The sequence below is a fragment of the Rhipicephalus microplus genome, chromosome 8 (assembly GCF_043290135.1).
Source record: "Rhipicephalus microplus isolate Deutch F79 chromosome 8, USDA_Rmic, whole genome shotgun sequence".
Lineage (NCBI taxonomy): Eukaryota > Metazoa > Arthropoda > Arachnida > Ixodida > Ixodidae > Rhipicephalus > Rhipicephalus microplus.
In genome coordinates, this window is record NC_134707.1 from 124,583,152 (window position 1) to 124,602,054 (window position 18,903).

The 18,903-nt window shown below is 43.9% G+C and overlaps 1 non-coding gene across 1 annotated transcript; it reads left to right on the plus strand.

Moving 5' to 3' along the window:
• The first annotated feature begins 17,028 nt into the window (after positions 1-17,028).
• On the plus strand, positions 17,029-17,100 carry TRNAG-UCC (transfer RNA glycine (anticodon UCC)). Its single transcript has one exon. It is a non-coding gene; the product is annotated as a tRNA-Gly (tRNA).
• The last annotated feature ends 1,803 nt before the right edge of the window (positions 17,101-18,903 follow it).

Sequence of the window (18,903 nt, forward strand, 5' to 3'; positions counted from 1 at the left end):
AAGTCAGAGTTCCATGTTTCAGACTCTTCTGCAGGAAAATAACTTCTAAGGCTCATGTTGGGCTAACCTCTACTAAGGCTTCACCACTGTTAGTGCCTTTACTTTTATTGATACATCAACTGCGTCACAGGTAACGAGTCGATTGTTGACTCAGAGGCCGCGCTTACAATAATGATAGCAGTGATCACAATTTATAGGCAGCCAAATTCAGACACGGCATGGAGCCCCAGCCAATTTTCTTTCACTCTCTGCCCGTCGTTACAATGCAGGTGTTGCGGATGAACAGCTGAAAGCAGCCTCGCAAATGCCAACGTCGGTGGTATAGTGATTAGCATAGCTGTGTTCCAAGCAGTTGACCCGAGTTTGATTCCGAGCCGACGCATCTTTTCTATGTTGCTTTTTTCTAAGTTGTGGTATATTGTGCAAACGCTGTTTATTTCATTGCACGAAAGCCATTTTGCTTTTTGACAAGAACCTCCGATTATTTAAAAAGTTAGAATTGCCTGTTTCAAATTTTTCTGCAACAAAATAACCTCAGAGGCTCAAGTTGGCCTAACTTCTAATAATCCTTCCTCGCTGTTGGCAAATCAATGTTCATTGACACCACCACTGCGTCACACGTAACGAGACGATATTTGACTCAGAGGCTGCGCCTACAATAGTGATAGCAGTGATCACAGTTTTATAGGCAGCACAATTCAGACACAGCATGGAGCCCCAGCCAATTTTCTGTTAATCTCTGCCCATCGTTACAATGCACGTGTTCCGAATGAACAGCTGAAAGCAGCCTCGCAAATGCTGGTGTCGGTGGTATAGTGGTTAGCATAGCTGCCTTCCAAGCAGTTGACGCGAGTTTGATTCCATGCTGACGCACCTCTTCTATGTTGCTTTTTTCTAAGTTGTGGTATATTGTGCAATACGCTGGTTATTTTATTGCACGAAAGCCATTTGGCTATTTGCCAAATCACCCGACTATAATAAGAAGTCACAGTTGCATGTTTCAGATTCTTATGCAAGAAAATAACTTCTGAGGCTCAAGTTGGGCTAACTTTACTAATGCTTCACTACTGTTAGCGCCTTTACGTTCATTAATACATCAACTGCGTCACAGGTAACGAGTCGATTGTTGACTCAGAGGCCGCGCTTACAATAATGATAGCAGTGATCACAATTTATGGGCAGCCAAATTCAGACAGGGCACGGAGCCCCAGCCAATTTTCTGTCACTCTCTGCCCAAATTTACAATGCAGATGTTCAGGATGAACAGCTGAAATCAGCCTCACCAATGCCGGCGTCGGTGGAATACTGGTTAGCACAGCTGCCTTCCAAGCAGTTGACCCGAGTTTGATTCCCAGCCGACGCATCTTTCCTATGTTGCTTTTTCTAGGTGGTGGTATATTGTGCAAACGCTGTTTATTTTATTGCACGAAAGCCATTTGGCTATTTGACAAGAACCCCCGAATATTTTAAAAAGTTAAAGTTGCCTGTTTCAAATTTTTCTGCAACAAAATATCCTCAGATGCTCAAGTTGGCCTAACTTCTACTAATCCTTCCTCGCTGTTGGCAAATCTATGTTCATTGACAACACCACTGCCTCACAGGTAACGAGACGATATTTGACTCAGAGGCTGCGCTTACTATAGTGATAGCAGTGATCACAGTTTTATAGGAAGAAAAATTCAGACACGGCATGGAGCCTCAGCTAATTTTCTGTTAATCTCTGCCCATCGTTACAATGCACGTGTTCTGAATGAACAGGTGAAAGCAGCCTCGCAAATGCTGGTGTTGGTGGTATAGTGGTTAGCATAGCTGCCTTCCAAGCAGTTGACGCGAGTTTGATTCCATGCTGACGCGCCTCTTCTATGTTGCTATTTTCTAATTTGTGGTATATTGTGCAATACCCTGTTGATTTTATTGCACAAAAGCCATTTGGCTTTTTGACCAAAACAACTGACTATAATAAAAATGTCCGAGTTCCAAGTTTCAGATTCTTCTGCAAGAAAATAACTTTTGAGGCTCAAGTTGGGCTAACTTTACTAATGCTTCACCACTGTTAACGCCTTTACGTTCACTGACACCTCCGCTGCGTCACAGGTAACTAGTCGATATTTGACTCAGAGGCCGCGCTTACAAAAATGATTGCAGTGATCACAATTTTATAGGCAGCCAAATTCAGACACGGCACGGAGCCCCAGCCAATTTTCTGTCCCTCTCTCCCCATCGTTACAATGCACGTGTTCCTAAGAACAGCTGAAAGCAGCCTCGCAAACGTCGGTGTCGATGGTATAGTGGTTAGCATATGCTGCCTTCCAAGAGTTGACCCGGGTTTGATTCCCGGCCGACGCATCTTTTCTATGTTGCTTTTTCTAAGTTGTGTTAAAATGTGCAACACGCTGTTTATTCTATTGCACGAAAGCCATTCGGCTGTTTGACAAGAACCCCCGACAATTTAAAAAGTTAGAGTTGCCTGTTTCAAATTTTTGTGCAACAAAATAACCTCAGAGGCCCAGGTTGGCCTAATTTCTAATAATCCTTCCTCGCTGTTGGCAAATCTATGTTCATTGACACCACCACTGCGTCACACGTAACGAGACGATATTTGACTCAGAGGCTGCGCCTACAATAGTGATAGCAGTGATCACAGTTTTATAGGCAGCACAATTCAGACACAGCATGGAGCCCCAGCCAATTTTTGGTTAATCTCTGCCCATCTTTACAATGCACGTGTTCCGAATGAACAGCTGAAAGCAGCCTCGCAAATGCTGGTGTCGGTGGTATAGTGGTTAGCAAAGCTGCCTTCCAAGCACTTGACGCGAGTTTGATTCCAAGCTGACGCATCTTTTCTATGTTGCTTTTTTCTAAGTTGTGTTATACTGTGCAACACGCTCTTTATTCTATTGCACGAAAGCCATTTGGCTGTTTAACGAAAACGCCCAACTATTTTAAAAAGTCAGAGTTTCATGTTCCAGATTCTTCTGCAAGAAAATAACTTCTGAGGCTGATGTTGAGCTAACCTCTAATAATGCTTCACCACTGTTAGCGCCTTTACTTTTATTGACACATCAACTGCGTCACAGGTAACGAGTCGATTGTTGACTCAGAGGCCGCGCTTACAATAATGATTGCAGTGATCACAATTTTATAGGCAGCCAAATGCAGACATGGCACGGAGCCCCAGCCAATTTTCTGCCACTCTGTGCCGAAATTTACAATGCAGATGTTCAGGATGAACAGCTGAAAGCAGCCTCGCAAATGCCGGCGTCGGTGGAATAGTGATTAGCATATGCAGCCTTCCAAGCAGTTGACCCGAGTATGATTCCCAGCTGACGTATCTTTTCTTTGTTGCTTTTTTTCTAAGTTGTGGTATATTGTGCAAACCCTGCTTATTTTATTGCACGAAAGCCAATTGGCTATTTGACAAGAACCCCCGACTATTTGAAAAAATTAGAGTGGCCGGTTTCAAATTTTTCTGCAACAAAATAACTTCAGAGGCCCAAGTTGGGCTAACTTCTACTAATCCTTCATCGCTGTTGGCACCTCTATGTTAATTGACACCACCACTTCGTCACAGGTAACGAGACGATATTTAACTCAGGCTGCGCTTACAATAACGATAGCAGTGATCACAGTTTTATAGGCAGCGAAATTCAGACACGACATGGAGCCCCAGCAAATTTTCTGTGAATCTCTGCCCATCGTTACAATGCACGTGTTTCGAATGAATAGCAGAAAGCAGCCTCGCAAATACTGGTGTTGGTGGTATAGTGGGTAGCATAGCTGCCTTCCAAGCAGTTGACGCGGGTTTGATTCCAAGCTGACGCACCTCTTCTATGTTGCTTTTTTCTAAGTTGTGGTATACTGTGCAATACGCTGTTTATTTTATTGCACGAAAGCCATTTGGCTTTTTGACCAAAACACCCGACTATAATAAAAAAGTGAGAGTTCCATGTTTCAGATTCTTCCGCAAGAAAATAACTTCTGAGGCTGATGTTTGGCTAACCTCTACAAAGGCTTCACCACTGTTAGGGCCTTTACTTTTATTGACACATCAACTGCGTCACAGGTAACGAGTCGATTGTTGACTCAGAGGCTGCGCTTACATTAATGATAGCAGTGATCAGAATGTTATAGGCAGCCAAATTCAGACACGGCACGGAGCCCCAGCCAATTTTCTGTTACTCTCGGCCCGTCGTTACGATGCACGTGTTCCACATGAACAGCTGAAAGCAGCCTCGCGAATGGCGTGGTATAGTGGTTATTATAGCTGCCTTCCAAGTAGTTGACCCGGGTTTGATTCCCGGCTGACGCATCTTTTCTATGTTGCTTTTTTTTAGGTTGTGGTATATTGTGCAAACGCTGTTTATTTTATTGCAAGAAAGCCATTTGGCTATTTGACAAAAACACCCGACCGTATTAAAAAGTCAGAGTTCCATGTTTCAGATTCTTCTGCAAGAAAATGACTTCTGGGGCTGATGTTGGGCTAACCTCTACAAAGGCTTCACCACTGTTAGGGCCTTTACTTTTATTGACACATCAACTGCGTCACAGGTAACGAGTCGATTGTTGACTCAGAGGCCGCGCTTGCATTAATGATAGCAGTGATCACAATTTATAGGCAGCCAAATTCAGACAGGGCACGGAGCCCCAGCCAATTTTCTGTCACTCTCTGCCCAAATTTACAATGCAGATGTTCAGGATGAACAGCTGAAATCAGCCTTACCAATGCCGGCGTCGGTGGTATAGTGGTTAGTGTAGCTGCCTTCCAAGTAGTTGACCCGGGTTTGATTCCCGGCTGCCGCATATTTTTTATAATACTTATTTCTGAGTTGTGGTATATTGTGCAAACGCTGTTTATTTTATTGCACGAAAGCCATTGGGCTATTTGACAAGAACCCCCGACTATTTTAAAAAGTTAGAGTTGCCTGTTTCAAATTTTTTAGCAACAAAATAACCCCAGGAGATCAAGTTGGCCTAACTTCTACTGATCCTTCCTCGCTGTTGGCAAATCTATGTTCATTGACACCACCACTGCGTCACAGGTAACAAAATGATATTTGACTCAGAGGTTGCGCTTACAATAGTGATAGCAGTGATCACAATTTTAGAGGAGCCGAATTGAGACACGGCACGGAGGCTCAGCCAATTTTCTGTGACTCTCTGCCCATCGTTACAATGCACGTGTTCCAGATGAACAGCTTAAAGCAGCCTCGCGAATGCCGGCGTCGGTGGAATAGTGGTTAGTACAGCTGCCTTCCAAGCAGTTGACCCGAGTTTGATTCCCAGCCGACGCATCTTTTCTATGTTGCTTTTTCTAGGTGGTGGTATATTGTGCAAACGCTGTTTATTTTATTGCACGAAAGCCATTTGGCTATTTGACAAGAACCCCCGAATATTTTAAAAAGTTAAAGTTGCCTGTTTCAAATTTTTCTGCAACAAAATATCCTCAGATGCTCAAGTTGGCCTAACTTCTACTAATCCTTCCTCGCTGTTGGCAAATCTATGTTCATTGACACCTCTGCTGCGTCACAGGTAACTAGTCGTTATTTGACTCAGAGGCCGCGCTTACAAAAATGATTGCAGTGATCACAATTTTATAGGCAGCCAAATTCAGACACGGCACGGAGCCCCAGCCAATTTTCTGTCACTCTCTGCCCGTCGTTACAATGCAGGTGTTGCGGATGAACAGCTGAAAGCAGCCTCGCAAATGCTGGTGTCGGTGGTATAGTGGTTAGCATATGCTGCCTTCCAGCAGTTTACGCGGGTTTGATTCCCGGCCGACGCATCTTTTGTATGTTGCTTTTTTCTAAGTTGTGTTATACTGTGCAACACGCTGTTTATTCTATTGCACGAAAGCCATTCGGCTGTTTGACCAAAACACCCGACTATAATAAAAAAGTCAGAGTTCCATGTTTCAGACTCTTCTGCAAGAAAATAACTTCTGAGGCTCATGTTGGGCTAACCTCTACTAAGGCTTCAACACTGTTAGTGCCTTTACTTTTATTGACACATCAACTGCGTCACAGGTAACGAGTCGATTGTTGACTCAGAGGCCGCACTTACAATAATGATAGCAGTGATCACAATTTATAGGCAGCCAAATTCAGACACGGCACGGAGCCCCAGCCAATTTTCTGTCACTCTCTTCCCGTCGTTACAATGCAGGTGTTGCGGATGAACAGCTGAAAGCAGCCTCGCAAATGCCAACGTCGGTGGTATAGTGGTTAGCATAGCTGCCTTCCAAGCAGTTGACCCGAGTTTGATTCCCAGCCGACGCATCTTTTCTATGTTGCTTTTTTCTAAGTTGTGGTATATTGTGCAATACGCTGATTATTTTATTGCACGAAAGCCATTTGGCTATTTGACAAAAACACCCGACTATAATTAAAAGTCAGAGTTTCATGTTTCAGATTTTTAAGCAAGAAAATAACTTCTGAGGCTCAAGTTTGGCTAACTTTACTATTGCTTCACCACTGTTAGCGCCTTTACGTTCATTGACACCTCTGCTGCGTCACAGGTAACTAGTCGATATTTGACTCAGAGGCCGCGCTTACAAAAATGATTGCAGTGATCACAATTTTATAGGCAGCCAAATTCAGACACGGCACGGAGCCCCAGCCAATTTTCTGTCACTCTCTGCCCGTCGTTACAATGCAGGTGTTGCGGATGAACAGCTGAAAGCAGCCTCGCAAATGCTGGTGTCGGTGGTATAGTGGTTAGCATATGCTGCCTTCCAGCAGTTTACGCGGGTTTGATTCCCGGCCGACGCATCTTTTGTATGTTGCTTTTTTCTAAGTTGTGTTATACTGTGCAACACGCTGTTTATTCTATTGCACGAAAGCCATTCGGCTGTTTGACCAAAACACCCGACTATAATAAAAAAGTCAGAGTTCCATGTTTCAGACTCTTCTGCAAGAAAATAACTTCTGAGGCTCATGTTGGGCTAACCTCTACTAAGGCTTCAACACTGTTAGTGCCTTTACTTTTATTGACACATCAACTGCGTCACAGGTAACGAGTCGATTGTTGACTCAGAGGCCGCACTTACAATAATGATAGCAGTGATCACAATTTATAGGCAGCCAAATTCAGACACGGCACGGAGCCCCAGCCAATTTTCTGTCACTCTCTTCCCGTCGTTACAATGCAGGTGTTGCGGATGAACAGCTGAAAGCAGCCTCGCAAATGCCAACGTCGGTGGTATAGTGATTAGCATAGCTGTGTTCCAAGCAGTTGACCCGAGTTTGATTCCGAGCCGACACATCTTTTCTATGTTGCTTTTTTCTAAGTTGTGGTATATTGTGCAAACGCTGTTTATTTCATTGCACGAAAGCCATTTTGCTATTTGACAAGAACCGCCGACAATTTAAAAAGTTAGAGTTGCCTGTTTCAAATTTTTGTGCAACAAAATAACCTCAGAGGCTCAGGTTGGCCTAACTTCTAATAATCCTTCCTCGCTGTTGGCAAATCTATGTTCATTGACACCACCACTGCGTCACATGTAACGAGACGATATTTGACTAAGAGGCTGCGCCTACAATAGTGATAGCAGTGATCACAGCTTTATAGGCAGCACAATTCAGACACAGGATGGAGCCCCAGCCAATTTTCGGTTAATCTCTGCCCATCGTTACAATGCACGTGTTCCGAATGAACAGCTGAAAGCAGCCTCGCGAATGCTGGTGTCGGTGGTATAGTGGTTAGCAAAGCTGCCTTCCAAGCACTTGACGCGAGTTTGATTCCAAGCTGACGTACCTCTTCTATGTTGCTTTTTTCTAAGTTGTGGTATATTGTGCAATACGCTGTTTATTTTATTGCACGAAAGCCATTTGGCTATTTGACAAAAACACCCGACTATAATTAAAAGTCAGAGTTCCATGTTTCAGATTCTTATGCAAGAAAATAACTTCTGAGGCTGAAGTTTGGCTAACTTTACTAATGCTTCACCACTGTTAGCGCCTTTACGTTCATTGACACCTCCGCTGCGTCACAGGTAACTAGTCGATATTTGACTCAGAGGCCGCGCTTACAAAAATGATTGCAGTGATCACAATTTTATAGGCAGCCAAATTCAGACACGGCACGGAGCCTCAGCCCATTTTATGTCACTCTCTGCCCATCGTTACAATGCACGTGTTCCGGATGAACAGCTGAAAGCAGCCTCGCGAATGCCGGCGTCGGTGGTATAGTGGTTAGCATATGCAGCCTTCCAAGCAGTTGACCCGAGTATGATTCCCAGCCGACGCATCTTTTCTTTGTTGCTTTTTTCTAAGTTGTGGTATATTGTGCAAACGCTGCTTATTTTATTGCACGAAAGCCAATTGGCTATTTGACAAGAACCCCCGACTATTTGAAAATGTTAGAGTGGCCGGTTTCAAATTTTTCTGCAACAAAATAACTTCAGAGGCCCAAGTTGGGCTAACTTCTACTAATCCTTCATCGCTGTTGGCACCTCTATGTTAATTGACACCACCACTTCGTCACAGGTAACGAGACGATATTTAACTCAGGCTGCGCTTACAATAACGATAGCAGTGATCACAATTTTATAGGCAGCCAAATTCAGACACGGCACGGAGCCCCAGCCCATTTTCTGTCACTCTCTGCCCATCGTTACAATGCACGTGTTCCGAATGAACAGCTGAAAGCAGCCTCGCAAATGCTGGTGTCGGTGGTATAGTGGTTAGCAAAGCTGCCTTCCAAGCACTTGACGCGAGTTTGATTCCAAGCTGACGCACCTCTTCTATAATGCTTTTTTCTAAGTTGTGTTATACTGTGCAACACGCTCTTTATTCTATTGCACGAAAGCCATTTGGCTGTTTAACGAAAACGCCCAACTATTTTAAAAAGTCAGAGTTTCATGTTCCAGATTCTTCTGCAAGAAAATAACTTCTGAGGCTGATGTTGAGCTAACCTCTAATAATGCTTCACCACTGTTAGCGCCTTTACTTTTATTGACACATCAACTGCGTCACAGGTAACGAGTCGATTGTTGACTCAGACGCCGCGCTTACAATAATGATTGCAGTGATCACAATTTTATAGGCAGCCAAATGCAGACACGGCACGGAGCCCCAGCCAATTTTCTGCCACTCTCTGCCCAAATTTACAATGCAGATGTTCAGGATGAACAGCTGAAAGCAGCCTCGCAAATGCCGGCGTCGGTGGAATAGTGATTAGCATATGCAGCCTTCCAAGCAGTTGACCCGAGTATGATTCCCAGCCGACGCATCTTTTCTTTGTTGCTTTTTTTCTAAGTTGTGGTATATTGTGCAAAGGCTGCTTATTTTATTGCACGAAAGCCAATTGGCTATTTGACGAGAACCCCCGACTATTTGAAAAAGTTTGAGTGGCCGGTTTCAAATTATTCTGCAACAAAATAACTTCAGAGGCCCAAGTTGGGCTAACTTCTACTAATCCTTCATCGCTGTTGGCACCTCTATGTTAATTGACACCACCACTTCGTCACAGGTAACGAGACGATATTTAACTCAGGCTGCGCTTACAATAACGATAGCAGTGATCACAGTTTTATAGGCAGCGAAATTTAGACACGACATGGAGCCCCAGCAAATTTTCTGTTAATCTCTGCCCATCGTTACAATGCACGTGTTTCGAATGAACAGCAGAAAGCAGCCTCGCAAATGCTGGTGTCGGTGGTATAGTGGGTAGCATAGCTGCCTTCCAAGCAGTTGACGCGGGTTTGATTCCAAGCTGACGCACCTCTTCTATGTTGCTTTTTTCTAAGTTGTGGTATACTGTGCAATACGCTGTTTATTTTATTGCACGAAAACCATTTGGCATTTTGACCAAAACACCCGACTATAATAAAAAAGTGAGAGTTCCATGTTTCAGATTCTTCCGCAAGAAAATAACTTCTGAGGCTGATGTTGGGCTAACCTCTACAAAAGCTTCACCACTGTTAGGGCCTTTACTTTTATTGACACATCAACTGCGTCACAGGTAACGAGTCGATTGTTGACTCAGAGGCTGCGCTTACAATAATGATAGCAGTGATCAGAATTTTACAGGCAGCCAAATTCAGACACGGCACGGAGCCCCAGCCAATTTTCTGTTACTCTCGGCCCATCGTTACAATGCACGTGTTCCACATGAACAGCTGAAAGCAGCCTCGCGAATGCCGTTGTATAGTGGTTAGTATAGCTGCCTTCCAAGTAGTTGACCCGGGTTTGATTCCCGGCTGACGCATCTTTTCTATGTTGCTTTTTTCTAAGTTGTGGTATATTGTGCAAACGCTGCTTATTTTTTTGCACAAAAGCCATTTGGCTATTTGACAAGAACCCCCGACTATTTTAAAAAGTTAGAGTTGCCTGTTTCAAATTTTTCTGCAACGAAATAACTTCAGAGGCTCAAGTTGGCCTAACTTCTACTAATCCTTCTTCGCTGTTGGCAAATCTATGTTCATTGACACTACCACTGCGTCACAGGTAACGAGACGATATTTGACTCAGAGGCTGCGCTTACAATAGTGATAGCAGTGATCACAGTTTAATAGCCAGCAAAATTCAGACACGGGATGGAGCCCCAGCCAATTTTCTGTTAATATTTGCCCATCATTACAATGCACGTGTTTCGAATGAACAGCTGAAAGCAGCCTCGCAAATGCTGGTGTCGGTGGTATAGTGGTTAGCATAGCTGCCTTCCAAGCAGTTGACGCGGGTTTGATTCCAAGCTGACGCACCTCTTCTATGTTGCTTTTTTCTAAGTTGTGGTATATTGTGCAATACGCTGTTTATTTTATTGCACGAAAGCCATTTGGCTTTTTGACCAAAACACCCGACTATAATAAAGAAGTGAGAGTTCCATGTTTCAGATTCTTCTGCAAGAAAATAACTTCTGAGGCTGATGTCGGGCTAACGTCTACAAAGGCTTCACCACTGTTAGGGCCTTTACTTTTATTGACACATCAACTGCGTCACAGGTAACGAGTCGATTGTTGACTCAGAGGCCGCGCTTACAATAATGATAGCAGTGATCACAATTTTATAGGCAGCCAAATTCAGACACGGCACGGAGCCCCAGCCAATTTTCTGTCACTCTCTGCCCGTCGTTACAATGCAGGTGTTGCGGATGAACAGCTGAAAGCAGCCTCGCAAATGCTGGTGTCGGTGGTATAGTGGTTAGCATATGCTGCCTTCCAGCAGTTTACGCGGGTTTGATTCCCGGCCGACGCATCTTTTGTATGTTGCTTTTTTCTAAGTTGTGTTATACTGTGCAACACGCTGTTTATTCTATTGCACGAAAGCCATTCGGCTGTTTGACCAAAACACCCGACTATAATAAAAAAGTCAGAGTTCCATGTTTCAGACTCTTCTGCAAGAAAATAACTTCTGAGGCTCATGTTGGGCTAACCTCTACTAAGGCTTCAACACTGTTAGTGCCTTTACTTTTATTGACACATCAACTGCGTCACAGGTAACGAGTCGATTGTTGACTCAGAGGCCGCACTTACAATAATGATAGCAGTGATCACAATTTATAGGCAGCCAAATTCAGACACGGCACGGAGCCCCAGCCAATTTTCTGTCACTCTCTTCCCGTCGTTACAATGCAGGTGTTGCGGATGAACAGCTGAAAGCAGCCTCGCAAATGCCAACGTCGGTGGTATAGTGGTTAGCATAGCTGCCTTCCAAGCAGTTGACCCGAGTTTGATTCCCAGCCGACGCATCTTTTCTATGTTGCTTTTTTCTAAGTTGTGGTATATTGTGCAAACGCTGCTTATTTTTTTGCACAAAAGCCATTTGGCTATTTGACAAGAACCCCCGACTATTTTAAAAAGTTAGAGTTGCCTGTTTAAAATTTTTCTCCAACGGAATAACCTCAGAGGCTCAATTTGGCCTAACTTCTACTAATCCTTCCTCGCTGTTGGCAAATCTATGTTCTATGACACCATCACTGCGTCACAGGTAACGAGACGATATTTGACTCAGAGGCTGCGCTTACAATAGTGATAGCAGTGATCACAGTTTTATAGGCAGCAAAATTCAGACACGGCATGGAGCCCCAGCCAATTTTCTGTTAATCTCTGCCCATCATTACAATGCACGTGTTTCGAATGAACAGCTGAAAGCAGCCTCGCAAATGCTTGTGTCGGTGGTATAGTGGTTAGCATAGCTGCCTTCCAAGCACTTGACGCGAGTTTGATTCCAAGCTGACGCACCTCTTCTATGTTGCTTTTTTCTAAGTGTTGGTATATTGTGCAATACGCTGATTATTTTATTGCACGAAAGCCATTTGGCTATTTGACAAAAACACCCGACTATAATTAAAAGTCAGAGTTTCATGTTTCAGATTTTTAAGCAAGAAAATAACTTCTGAGGCTCAAGTTTGGCTAACTTTACTATTGCTTCACCACTGTTAGCGCCTTTACGTTCATTGACACCTCTGCTGCGTCACAGGTAACTAGTCGATATTTGACTCAGAGGCCGCGCTTACAAAAATGATTGCAGTGATCACAATTTTATAGGCAGCCAAATTCAGACACGGCACGGAGCCCCAGCCAATTTTCTGTCACTCTCTGCCCGTCGTTACAATGCAGGTGTTGCGGATGAACAGCTGAAAGCAGCCTCGCAAATGCTGGTGTCGGTGGTATAGTGGTTAGCATATGCTGCCTTCCAGCAGTTTACGCGGGTTTGATTCCCGGCCGACGCATCTTTTGTATGTTGCTTTTTTCTAAGTTGTGTTATACTGTGCAACACGCTGTTTATTCTATTGCACGAAAGCCATTCGGCTGTTTGACCAAAACACCCGACTATAATAAAAAAGTCAGAGTTCCATGTTTCAGACTCTTCTGCAAGAAAATAACTTCTGAGGCTCATGTTGGGCTAACCTCTACTAAGGCTTCAACACTGTTAGTGCCTTTACTTTTATTGACACATCAACTGCGTCACAGGTAACGAGTCGATTGTTGACTCAGAGGCCGCACTTACAATAATGATAGCAGTGATCACAATTTATAGGCAGCCAAATTCAGACACGGCACGGAGCCCCAGCCAATTTTCTGTCACTCTCTTCCCGTCGTTACAATGCAGGTGTTGCGGATGAACAGCTGAAAGCAGCCTCGCAAATGCCAACGTCGGTGGTATAGTGATTAGCATAGCTGTGTTCCAAGCAGTTGACCCGAGTTTGATTCCGAGCCGACACATCTTTTCTATGTTGCTTTTTTCTAAGTTGTGGTATATTGTGCAAACGCTGCTTATTTTATTGCACGAAAGCCATTTTGCTATTTGACAAGAACCGCCGACAATTTAAAAAGTTAGAGTTGCCTGTTTCAAATTTTTGTGCAACAAAATAACCTCAGAGGCTCAGGTTGGCCTAACTTCTAATAATCCTTCCTCGCTGTTGGCAAATCTATGTTCATTGACACCACCACTGCGTCACATGTAACGAGACGATATTTGACTAAGAGGCTGCGCCTACAATAGTGATAGCAGTGATCACAGCTTTATAGGCAGCACAATTCAGACACAGGATGGAGCCCCAGCCAATTTTCGGTTAATCTCTGCCCATCGTTACAATGCACGTGTTCCGAATGAACAGCTGAAAGCAGCCTCGCGAATGCTGGTGTCGGTGGTATAGTGGTTAGCAAAGCTGCCTTCCAAGCACTTGACGCGAGTTTGATTCCAAGCTGACGTACCTCTTCTATGTTGCTTTTTTCTAAGTTGTGGTATATTGTGCAATACGCTGTTTATTTTATTGCACGAAAGCCATTTGGCTATTTGACAAAAACACCCGACTATAATTAAAAGTCAGAGTTCCATGTTTCAGATTCTTATGCAAGAAAATAACTTCTGAGGCTGAAGTTTGGCTAACTTTACTAATGCTTCACCACTGTTAGCGCCTTTACGTTCATTGACACCTCCGCTGCGTCACAGGTAACTAGTCGATATTTGACTCAGAGGCCGCGCTTACAAAAATGATTGCAGTGATCACAATTTTATAGGCAGCCAAATTCAGACACGGCACGGAGCCCCAGCCCATTTTATGTCACTCTCTGCCCATCGTTAAAATGCACGTGTTCCGGATGAACAGCTGAAAGCAGCCTCGCGAATGCCGGCGTCGGTGGTATAGTGGTTAGCATATGCAGCCTTCCAAGCAGTTGACCCGAGTATGATTCCCAGCCGACGCATCTTTTCTTTGTTGCTTTTTTCTAAGTTGTGGTATATTGTGCAAACGCTGCTTATTTTATTGCACGAAAGCCAATTGGCTATTTGACAAGAACCCCCGACTATTTGAAAATGTTAGAGTGGCCGGTTTCAAATTTTTCTGCAACAAAATAACTTCAGAGGCCCAAGTTGGGCTAACTTCTACTAATCCTTCATCGCTGTTGGCACCTCTATGTTAATTGACACCACCACTTCGTCACAGGTAACGAGACGATATTTAACTCAGGCTGCGCTTACAATAACGATAGCAGTGATCACAATTTTATAGGCAGCCAAATTCAGACACGGCACGGAGCCCCAGCCCATTTTCTGTCACTCTCTGCCCATCGTTACAATGCACGTGTTCCGAATGAACAGCTGAAAGCAGCCTCGCAAATGCTGGTGTCGGTGGTATAGTGGTTAGCAAAGCTGCCTTCCAAGCACTTGACGCGAGTTTGATTCCAAGCTGACGCACCTCTTCTATAATGCTTTTTTCTAAGTTGTGTTATACTGTGCAACACGCTCTTTATTCTATTGCACGAAAGCCATTTGGCTGTTTAACGAAAACGCCCAACTATTTTAAAAAGTCAGAGTTTCATGTTCCAGATTCTTCTGCAAGAAAATAACTTCTGAGGCTGATGTTGAGCTAACCTCTAATAATGCTTCACCACTGTTAGCGCCTTTACTTTTATTGACACATCAACTGCGTCACAGGTAACGAGTCGATTGTTGACTCAGACGCCGCGCTTACAATAATGATTGCAGTGATCACAATTTTATAGGCAGCCAAATGCAGACACGGCACGGAGCCCCAGCCAATTTTCTGCCACTCTCTGCCCAAATTTACAATGCAGATGTTCAGGATGAACAGCTGAAAGCAGCCTCGCAAATGCCGGCGTCGGTGGAATAGTGATTAGCATATGCAGCCTTCCAAGCAGTTGACCCGAGTATGATTCCCAGCCGACGCATCTTTTCTTTGTTGCTTTTTTTCTAAGTTGTGGTATATTGTGCAAACGCTGCTTATTTTATTGCACGAAAGCCAATTGGCTATTTGACAAGAACCCCCGACTATTTGAAAAAGTTAGAGTGGCCGGTTTCAAATTTTTCTGCAACAAAATAACTTCAGAGGCCCAAGTTGGGCTAACTTCTACTAATCCTTCATCGCTGTTGGCACCTCTATGTTAATTGACACCACCACTTCGTCACAGGTAACGAGACGACATTTAACTCAGGCTGCGCTTACAATAACGATAGCATTGATCACAGTTTTATAGGCAGCGAAATTCAGACACGACATGGAGCCCCAGCAAATTTTCTGTTAATCTCTGCCCATCGTTACAATGCACGTGTTTCGAATGAACAGCAGAAAGCAGCCTCGCAAATACTGGTGTCGGTGGTATAGTGGGTAGCATAGCTGCCTTCCAAGCACTTGACGCGGGTTTGATTCCAAGCTGACGCACCTCTTCTATGTTGCTTTTTTCTAAGTTGTGGTATACTGTGCAATACGCTGTTTATTTTATTGCACGAAAGCCATTTGGCTTTTTGACCAAAACACCCGACTATAATAAAAAAGTGAGAGTTCCATGTTTCAGATTCTTCCGCAAAAAAATAACTGCTGATGCTGATGTTGGGCTAACCTCTACAAAGGCTTCACCACTGTTAGGGCCGTTACTTTTATTGACACATCAACTGCGTCACAGGTAACGAGTCGTTTGTTGACTCAGAGGCTGCGCTTACAATAATGATTGCAGTGATCAGAATTTTATAGGCAGCCAAATTCAGACACGGCACGGAGCCCCAGCCAATTTTCTGCCACTCTCTGCCCAAATTTACAATGCAGATGTTCAGGATGAACAGCTGAAAGCAGCCTCGCAAATGCCGGCGTCGGTGGAATAGTGATTAGCATATGCAGCCTTCCAAGCAGTTGACCCGAGTATGATTCCCAGCCGACGCATCTTTTCTATGTTGCTTTTTTCTAAGTTGTGGTATATTGTGCAAACGCTGCTTATTTTTTTGCACAAAAGCCATTTGGCTATTTGACAAGAACCCCCGACTATTTTAAAAAGTTAGAGTGGCCTGTTTCAAATTTTTCTGCAACGAAATAACTTCAGAGGCTCAAGTTGGCCTAACTTCTACTAATCCTTCTTCGCTGTTGGCAAATCTATGTTCATTGACACTACCACTGCGTCACAGGTAACGAGACGATATTTGACTCAGAGGCTGCGCTTACAATAGTGATAGCAGTGATCACAGTTTAATAGCCAGCAAAATTCAGACACGGCATGGAGCCCCAGCCAATTTTCTGTTAATGTTTGCCCATCATTACAATGCACGTGTTTCGAATGAACAGCTGAAAGCAGCCTCGCAAATGCTGGTGTCGGTGGTATAGTGGTTAGCATAGCTGCCTTCCAAGCACTTGACGCGAGTTTGATTCCAAGCTGACGCACCTCTTCTATGTTGCTTTTTTCTAAGTGTTGGTATATTGTGCAATACGCTGTTTATTTTATTGCACGAAAGCCATTTGGCTATTTGACAAAAACACCCGACTATAATTAAAAGTCAGAGTTCCATGTTTCAGATTCTTCTGCAAGAAAAAAACTTCTGAGGCTCATGTTGGGCTAACCTCTACTAAGGCTTCACCACTGTTAGTGCCTTTACTTTTATTGACACATCAACTTCGTCACAGGTAATGAGTCGTTTGTTGACTCAGAGGCCGCGCTTACAATAATGATAGCAGTGATCACAATTTATAGGCAGCCAAATTCAGACACGGCACGGAGCCCCAGCCAAATATCTGCCACTCTCTGCCCAAATTTACAATGCAGATGTTCAGAATGAACAGTTGAAAGCTGCCTCCTCAATGCCGGCGTCGGTGGTATAGTGGTTAGTGTAGCTGCCTTCCAAGTAGTTGACCCGGGTTTGATTCCCGGGTGACGCATCTTTTCTATATTGCTTTTTTCTAAGTTGTGGTATATTGTTTAAACGCTGTTTATTTTATTGCACGAAAGCCATTTTGCTATTTGACAAAAACGCCCAACAATTTGAAAAAGGTAGAGTTGCCTGTTTCAAACTTCTCTGCAACAAAATAACTTCAGTGGCTCAAGTTGGGCTAACTTCTACTAATGCTTCATTGCTGATGGCACCTCTGTGTTTATTGACACCACCACTGCGTCACAGGTAACGAGACGACTTTTGACTCAGAGGCCGCGCTTACAGTAATGATAGCAGTGATCACAGTTTTATAGGCAGCGAAATTCAGACACGGCACGGAGCCCCAGCCAACTTTTTGTTAAACTCTGCCCATCGTTACAATGCACGTGTTCTGAATGAACAGCTGAAAGCAGCCTCGCAAATGCTGGTGTCGGTGGTATAGTGGTTAGCATAGCTGCCTTCCAAGCAGTTGACGCGGGTTTGATTCCAAGCTGACGCACCTCTTCTATGTTGCTTTTTTCTAAGTTGTGGTATATTGTGCAATACGCTGTTTATTTTATTGCACGAAAGCCATTTGGCTTTTTGACCAAAACACCCGACTATAATAAAGAAGTGAGAGTTCCATGTTTCAGATTCTTCTGCAAGAAAATAACTTCTGAGGCTGATGTCGGGCTAACGTCTACAAAGGCTTCACCACTGTTAGGGCCTTTACTTTTATTGACACATCAACTGCGTCACAGGTAACGAGTCGATTGTTGACTCAGAGGCCGCGCTTACAATAATGATAGCAGTGATCACAATTTTATAGGCAGCCAAATTCAGATACGGCACGGAGCCCCAGCCAATTTTCTGTTACTCTCGGCCCATCGTTACAATGCACGTGTTCCACATGAACAGCTGAAAGCAGCCTCGCGAATGCCGTGGTATAGTGGTTAGCATATGCTGCCTTCTAAGCAGTTGACCCGGGTTTGATTCCCGGCCGACGCATCTTTTTTATGTTGCTTTTTTCTAAGTTGTGTTATAATGTGCAATACGCTGTTTATTTTATTGCACGAAAGCCATTTGGCTATTTGAAAAAAACACCCGACTATATGAAAAAGTCAGAGTTTCATGTTTCAGATTCTTCTGCAACAAAATAACTTCAGAGGCTCAAGTTGGGCTAACTTCTTCTTATGCTTAACCACTGTTAGCGCCTTTACGTTCAATGACACCGCCACTGCGTCACAGGTAGCGAGACAATATTTGACTCAGAGGCTGCGCTTACAATATTGATAGCAGTGATCACAGTTTTATAGGCAGCAAAATTCAGACACGGCATGGAGCCCCAGCAATTTTTCTGTTAATCTCTGCCCATCGTTACAATGCACGTGTTCCGAATCATCAGCTGAAAGTAGCCTCGCAAATGCTGGTGTCGGTGGTATAGTGGTTAGCATAGCTGCCTTCCAAGCAGTTGACGCGAGTTTGATTCCCGGCTGACGCATCTTTTCTATGTTGCTTTTTTCTAATTTGTGGAACATTGTGCAAACGCTGTTTATTCTGTTGTACGAAAGCCATTTGGCTATTTGACAAAAACGCCCGACAATTTGAAAAAGTTAGAGTTGCCTGTTTCAAATGTTTCTGCAACAAAATAACTTCAGAGGCTCAAGTTGGGCTAACTTCTTCTAATGCTTCACTGCTGATGTTACCTCTATGTTCATTGACACCTCCGCTGCGTCACAGGCAACGAGTCGATTGTTGACTCAGAGGCCGCACTTACGATAATGATTGCAGTGATCACAATTTTATAGGCAGAAAATTCAGACACGAGACG